Genomic DNA, 8,808 nt, shown 5'->3' on the forward strand with positions numbered 1-8,808 from the left:
AAAAACAGGAGAAAACTGAGTTCAACAGAAAAAGCTTCTCACTCCTACAAGACTGCTGCAGTAGACAATAAATATATACATTGAAAGGGTTACAAATGACCTATTTCACAAAGCTATTTACAGTTATTTACAATGGAATACTCATATTTTGTATTTTAAATACGCCGGTACATGTATTCCTTTACTCCCCAACACTGATCAAGACACACCCATGTCCCACCTGAGATAGAGGAGAGAGAGGAATCACACACACATATATGACCCAGATGTTCCTGGGTCATAACAACTTCTTTAGAATGAGATGGTGGAGTAATTGTACAGAAAAACTTTCAGTGTTTCAACAGAGCAAGTAGTTTACCCAGAGTTGTCTTTGAGTATCATTATCTGTGTGCTTCTGAGCAACCAAAAGACCCACAAGAAGAGTTGTGTCACCTTGACCGACTGTTCTATAAGACAAACCCAGAATTGCTGCTGAGGTGAATTTTCCACAGATTAAAGAATGCAATTATTTTGATATAGTCAAAGACAAAAGCAGGGAGGTTGTTGGGCGGATAATGGAGACCATGGGTTCAAAGGAATGCAGTGCAGATCTGAGACTTATAATGAACAAGCTCCCTCTTTGGAAGTCCAATTATAAACAGTGTGTTTCAGGATTTGGGACGACTGCAGAATGTAATGTTTTTCTTTCTGTTCTTTGAAGCAGAAAGTCATGGACCACAGAGCACTTTCAGTCAAGACACTTTTCAGCTTTCATATATTCTGGCTGGATAGGCTTTCTGAACTTTAAATAAAATATGCCACTTGTACTGGATACCAGGTTTCTGTATGCTAATTCCACAGGTCTCGTTTAACCATTGCACTTCATAGCACTTATCTTCCTCTAAGAGATCTAGAAACACTTATTCATGCCTTCATTACCTCTAGACTGGACTACTGCAATTCTCTCTATTTGGGTCTTCAACACTCATCTCTCCATCGCTTGCAGTTAGTCCAAAATGCCGCTGCACATCTTTTAACAGGTGTTAGAATGTATGAACGCATCACTCCAGTTTTAGCAAATTTACACTGGCTCCCTGTAAAATATCGTATTGATTTTAAGATTCTTTTACTTACTTTTAAAGTTTTAAATAATATGGCGCCTGCTATTTAAACGAACTCCTCAACATGTATGACCCCAAAAGAGCACTGAGATCTTCTAGCCAGATGCTCTTAGCACAACTAAGGTCTCGATTGAAGCATAGAGGAGATCAGGCCTTCGCAGTAGCAGCACCCAGACTCTGGAATAATCTGCCAGAGGAGATTCGTACTTCAGAGTCTAATCAGTCTTTTAAATCGCGTGTTAAAACTCACTTTTTTACTTTGGCTTTTAATTCGAGTTCAGTATGAGTACTATCAGGCCTGTTTTATGTTTTTATTGTTAATTCACTGTCTTCTTATTTATCTCTATTAGTTTCTAATTTATCTATATTTCTATTGTTTTCTCTTGTTTTTAACCAATTGTGAAGCACTTTGGTCAACTCTGTTTTTAAATTATAGATTTCTGTATGTTTTATTATGCTTAAAACAGTTTTTAATATTTTCATCCTGTGTTGAGCAAACTGCAATGAAATTTCATTTACTAAATGACAGTAAAAGTAATTTAGTATATTTCTGTCTGTGTAGAAAAGCAGCTCTCTGATTCAGGCCACTCGAGGGCACCATTGAGTCATACTAAAATAATGCTGAAATAATGCTGCTAAAATATAATATATATATTACAATAAAAATCTGAATCTAGAATGAAACCTGATAATATAGAATGAATGAACGTCATGTTTGGGGGTTAGGTTTTTCTGAATTCTCTGCCTCTACAAAATGGCATCAGCTGAACTATTTCAGTACTTTGTAGAGTTTGACAACTGTTCAAACTGCATATGGTACAAATAATTTGGAGTCTTTATTGCGTCACCTTGAACATCATATTTTTATTTAGCAACATTTCTAATGCTAATGAATAATGTTCAACAAAATGTTTCTGGGAGAAGATTATGCACAATTCTTGAGGGAATTTATCAATCACTGATGGAGATGTCAACTGAGGTGACACTTCAAGCAGAAGCTGAAGCACATGATATGGGGTCATTACACCATTTTACATCTCAAAGAGGAAGGCCAAGGAAGGAAGGAAGGAGGCCAGGGATTGGTCAGTACCACGGTCCAGGATGACACAACAGAGATCCATGACCAGGGCTGGACTGGGACAAAAAAATCGTCCCGGGCATTTTGACTAGAGACCAGCCCATCAGGTATTATAGGAAAAGCCATAATGCCTTTGAATGAAAACAAACGCTGTTGTGACAGTGACGTTCACTGTCTTGTTGGGATATATGTATGATTTCTATACATTTTACACCAGATGACCACTTTGGTTGTAAGATTCAGATAATTATTTATTAAAAGCTAGACATTTTAAACGAGAATAAGAAGGAAAAGCATTTCTTTGTGCTCCTTTTCCCTGGAAATGCCCTACCTGCACCCCTGGGATAACTTTGGTAGACCCGCCCCTGCACAGTTACCAGCTGTCAGTTATGTAGAAAAGAATCCTGGTGTTATTTGTCTCTCAGAAACAGTTCATAACTTGCCTTTGGCCAATCCACCACCTTTCATTGTTTTTACTGTTACAAAACCCCCCCAAAAAAACCCATCAGCCCATAAAAACAAAAAATCACCATCGGTCCACCGGGCAAAAGTCCAGCTGTGTCCATGAATACATCAGGAAGATGGCCCAACCGACTGCGTGCTCATTGAATACCTCAGACAGTAGAAACCCAAAAAAGAGGAGGAAGACGAGGAATCATCATGGAAGGATCGCCCCTGCACGGTAACCTAACCTGTAATATTTCAAACTGTTACTGTTTGATTACTTACTACTATACTGTACCCTCAATTATACAATAAATTAGTACACACCATAGCCAATTAGAAGAAGTCTTCCAAACAGGAAAGGAGCCAAATAGTCAGTAGTCCTCATTGAACCCTCTCAGATTGAAGAGCCATTCATGTTCAGAAGGCGGTGGAAATCTTCACTTTGCATTTAACTCAGGTTTCCTTTCAAACCTGCTTCCCTTCTTCCAAGAGACTAATCTGTGTCTTTTTTTCTTCATTGAGTTTAAATCAAGTGTCACTTAATTTCTTTGTATAGCTGCTAACATACAGTCCTTCTTCCCCACAAAAAGAACAGTTGCTGCTGCACTGCTTTTAATACAATGTGACAGCACAATCTGCTAAATTAGATTTTCTGAACTGATTATACATTGAACTATGTAGTGTTGACTGAGCTATTAGAGATTCATTTCTCAAAATCTTTAACGGTTTGGTGACATAGCCACAATTTCTACATTTTATTCTACTGAAGGTCTTTAAGACTGCAATAATATGTAATGTAATAAGCTATGCAATGATCTAAAACAGCAATAGGCTGAATAAACTTGATAAGCTATATCCAGAACAAGATGAATAATGTTATTGTTTACTTGGCTCATAATATATATTCTGCAGTTTTTATTATTTCTTCTTACCAGTCTATGCCAACAAAGAGTAACTTTGAAGCCAAGTACAACTGTCAGCAGGAGATTTAAAAAAATAATGTCTATGAAACTGGAACTTTTCAACAACTTAATTGCCCAGAGGTATACACTTTCTGTCTAAACGTACAAGGTTATTGGATGGTGAATCACAAGCAGAAGACTGATCTGAAGCAGGTTTCTCACAAATGATCATTACCTTTGGTCAACCCTGAAGGCTGTTAATATCTTTTCTGCCCATGTGAAGGACACTTTGGTTCTCAAAAACAATTTGCTTTTCAATGAAAAAGATGCAGTGACAATATCAAGGACATAATTAATGCAAGGTTAAAAGTGGCATGCTGAATCTTCAATCCTTTTCACTTTTATTGTTCCATTGGATTAAAAAAAAGCTATTCTACTATGAACCAGAGAGAGTACTACTCGAAGCACAATGTGGTTTTTTTTTCTGTCCTTGGTATGTCCTCGCAGGATATATTGCAGAACTGGGTTGTCAGTATGACAAAATAGCTGTATGACATGCCCATATCTACTAATTTCTGCATGTTCACAGGAATGTACAGCATTTACATTACTACAGATACTGTGGCAATCTGTCCGTCAGTCTCCGACTTTCTTTTTATTCGGCAAGTAAAAAAACTACCATATTCATGAAAGACACACTACAGGACTATCTTACCAGCCTTAAAATACCAAATAAAAATTAAATAAAATGCAGCAACAGAAATACTTTTTGTTTTCTAAATAAAAGTTAAAATTCCATATTTATCAATTCATTTGCTGATATAAAGCCACATGTCTCAATAACAGCATTTCATGTTTTCTTTTAAAAATACAACAGTTTAGTTGTTTGTAAATTCCTTACAAACCACAAACCTCTAAGCAGGCTTCTATTGAATAAATTAATATTAACATACATGATTTTATGTATAAATGAGACTTCATTTACAGAACACCAAGCCTCCCTAACTCGAGCCATTTCTTTACTCCAGACTCTTGACACTGACAAGCTGCTTATCTCAAGTGTCAAAGTCAAGTACAGCTGTCAGCAGGTAAGGATGTAGGATGACACAAAAATGGGGTGTGGGGGAGGGCTTACATTGTATTTCAGTCACTACTGTCAGCCCCTGACACTGATAGTATCCTGAAAAATGGAGATATATGTCTTCTCTACTCCAGTGTTCAGAAGCAGAGCACAACATACTGCATCTTTTTGGCAGATATAGTCAGTCATTTACATATTTCAAAATAATAAGCAGCTTGCTTGAAAAAAATAATAAACTTCAATCTTTTAACTGCAAGTGTCGTAACATGACGCTGTCAGTGTATACATGTTGCAGACTACAAAGACAAATTTAATGAAAGACAAACCTTTGTTCAAGACAAAGGAGTACAGCAGAAAACTGTGAGAATGCAAAGTGCGTGAGAATATATACAGAAACACCATAAACACAGGGAAGCACAACAAGGAACACAAACTGATCAAGGGGTTAAATAGATACAAGAGGCAATCAAGGGATGGGAACCACCAAGGTCAGAGACACAACTTAAATAAATCTATGATAACGAGAATAAATATTCAACAACAGAACCTGAAAATCCAAACTCAAAATGCAGGGTTGAAAACCATCTGCATATTGCTACTGGTAATGCTCTGGGGATTTCTTTTCTATGTTTAGTTTTATGGTTTAATGAATACTTTATCTTGTTCATTGTGTTTATTTTTAAGTCTTAAGTGAGACATGCAGATAAAGAACTGAAGGACTCAACAGCTTTTGGGCTCTGATAACATATTCTTTGGCTTGGAAATCAACTCTACTCCTTTATTTGCATAACTGGAGTTATGAATGTCTCTAAATGGCAGTACTTACACCCAGATCACTACCAAAATCTAGTAATCAGTCCCATCTGTCCAGCAGATTTCGTTGGATGTCTGTTCTTATGCTGTTGATATTTCCTGCCAAGAGACAGACCAGTTATATATAACTTATGCAATAGCAGTGCAACTTATTTAATTCCATCCCTTACACAAACAATATTGATTCTAATTATGTAACCATACACTTAAATCCTTACTGCTTTAACTTTAACTGCCAGTATGTCTAAATGTAATATAAAAAGTCTGGTGATGTATGATCAAAATAGATGATAAAATGAATTCGAGAAGTGGCTGTTGAAAATTAATTTTTCTAGTGCATGCGCAAGTGCCAAATTTCACAGAATCCGTATGGATTAATATTGGCAATTAATAATGTAAACACTCCATGCACACAAAAAAAATGTTCCTAAGCCTCAAAAACATTCAGTAGAATAAACCACAGCAGTACTCAGATGAGACCTGTTCAGCCTTCATGTGCCTATGATGTAGCGGTACTTTTTTACCCAGCCCTTGACAAATCACAGAATATGTTTGATGTGCTCTGTTTGAAGACAGATGATTTTCAAAGGCCTAAACTCATTTGCATGAATAGAGCACTTAGAAACAGTTTGACCTCTGAATTGTAGCTGCAAATTCAATTAGCTGTGGTGTCCAGTGGTATCAGTAGACAAGCGCAAAACCAAATTAATCAAGGAGCACAGAGTGCACAGTGGAGTTGCTGAAAGCGCAGGTTTCTGTGATTGCCCAATTATGTAAAACTAGTCAAGCAAAGTTTAATCTGTTAGTGTATTTCAATAATACAAGCTTGAGTCCTCTACTAGAGGCCTGGGATCTTGAGGGCCCTGTGCAGTGTCATTTTTGTTCCTAGGACTGCTCTCCTCTGGACAAAGATGTCATTCCAGGAATCTGCTGGAGCTGCTTGGCCAATTTGGGCGTCAGTATCCTGAGTGCTTCGATTACCACAGGGACCACTGTTGCCTTCACCCTCTACATCTTCTATAGCTCCCCTCTCAGCCGTTGGTATTTCTCAAGCTGCTTGTGTTCCTTCTTCCTGATGTTGCTGTCACTTTGTATAGCTACATCTATCACTATGTCCTTACTTCTCTGCTTATTCACCACTACTATGGCTGGCTATTTTAGCCATCACCAATTTGTCTCTGTGTATCTCAAAGTCTCACATGATCTTAGCTTGGTTATTCTCAACAACCCTAGGGGGTGTATTGCATTTTGACCTTGAGACTTCCAGGCATATTTGGAAAAGATGTTCCTGATACTATGCCAGCCACTTGGTTATGGCATCATGTGTATGCCATACACATGATGCCATGTCCTGGTTACTAGAATTTTTCAGCCTGTTAATATCAGCTTTTTCTCATTGTTGCACTGCCCTGAATCTTGCCCGGTGTGGCACACCCCAGCCACTACTGATTCTCTGCTTAGAGCTCGTTCCTGTGCTGCCATTATTAGTGCCTTTGTGCTGTCTTTCAGTCCAGTTTTGTCTAGCCACTGGCTGAATTACTTAATATCAGTCACTTCCTCTATCTTCTGGTGGTACAGGCCAAGTATGGGCCTGTACCACCAGAATGGGGTACAGGCCCATGCATGGGCCCTATCAGTTGTAGCCATTAGTGATGTGCGAATCATGAACAAATCGTTCAATACTCGAGAATCACTTTACTGACTCGTGAATCATGATTCACAAGCCCAACTGACTCACTGACTCATCCCTGTTGCTATTAGCAAACTAATTTCATTAGTAGAAACATATCTAGATTATAATTAAAATTGTGTGAAAAAAAAACCAACAGCCAGTTTCTTAACAAAAACATTTCTGCTCTGAACTGGAAGAAAAAACCCTGAGTAGAAAGCTCACATCAAGACAATAGCTTCTCAGTTCACAGTAGCGTCACTCTGCTAACATGCTAACAGCACATTTGAGTTACTCACCCCCTCCCTTCCTGTGCTGAATCATAGCATGAACAAATCACTCAGGACTCACTCACACGTGAGTGAAGTTGGCCCCCCCACCTTCTTCAAATCCAACAAAAGTGGTATCAAACGTTTGTGCTACGTTTGTGCTGGTTTGTGCTGCAAATTTTTTTGTTTGTGCTGCTATCATTTTAAAGATATTAATAAAAAATTCTAGAGGTCATCAGCGGTCAACCAGCCCCCCCACATTAATGGAATCAAACAAAACTGGTATCATTCAACTGTCCTATGTTTGTGCTGGTTTGTGCTGCTAAAATTGTCGTTTGTGCTGCTATCATTTCAAAAATATTAATAAAATAATGTCTTGATGCATGCTCAATCATCCAGGTAAGTAAATTCCAAAAGGTTGATTCTGTTCATCTGGACATTTTCAGTGGGAGAAACGTTTTGTCACTCATCCAAGTGACTTCTTCAGTCGCAGCTAACTGCAGGTTTCCCCAACCTTATAAACAGTATGTCTGTGAAGGTTCTCAGTCATCCAGGTCATCGTAGTCAAAGGAGCTTGCAAAGAAAAGCGTCTGGACTTCTTTAAGTTACTTGAAGACGTTTCACCTCTCATCCGAGAAGCTTCTTCAGTTCTAAGGTCAAATGGTGGAGAGTCCCAGATATAAACCTAGTGGGAGTATCCCCCCACAGAGGGACAAAAGGACCCCCTGATGATCCTCTAATCGCCTGAGCCAAGGTGTGAAACTGGGTGTGGGTCCCAATCAGCCAGAGTTTCGGGTGTGTTCATTGTGAAACCTGGCCCCACCTTATCATGCGAATTCCTGAGGTATAAACAGTACATTTGCATAGTGAAGGAAACTAGCACCACTGAATGAACAATGGGCTGGGGGGTTAGTTCCATGATTGTTAGTATGCAAATTCTTATGACCATTGATCAACGACTACTAATCAAAGACAAAGATTCTTGAATGGCCATGAGTACCATTCACAGAGAGTTGGGGAATGGCTGCAATCACAGCATTGTAAGATGGCGAAAGATGTACCCTTGGGCCCCCCTTCTCGATTCAGAGATGGTCAGCATCCTGACAGCCTGATGGACGAAGCTGTCTCTCAGTCTGCGGGTTCTGTTCCGGAGGCTCTTCAGTATCCTTCCTGATGGCAGCAAACTGAAGAAGCTGTTGAAGGGATGAGTGGAGTCACCTGTAATGGAGAGGACCTTCTGGATGAGGCAGGCACAGTAGATCTCCTGGGGAGGGAGGCAAGAGAGGTCCCCAAAATCCTCTCCGCTGCTCTCACTACCCGTTGTCATTTTTTTCCTGCAGGACCCAGTGCAGGAGTCATACCACACAGTGATGCAGTTGGTGAGGATACTCTCAATGGTGCCTCTGTAGAAGGTGCTCATAATGGGGGTTGAATCTCTTGTGCTTCTCA

This window comes from Perissodus microlepis, chromosome 10 (assembly GCF_051167445.1).
Source record: "Perissodus microlepis isolate ML-2025 ecotype Zambia chromosome 10, ASM5116744v1, whole genome shotgun sequence".
Classification (NCBI taxonomy): Eukaryota; Metazoa; Chordata; class Actinopteri; order Cichliformes; family Cichlidae; genus Perissodus; species Perissodus microlepis.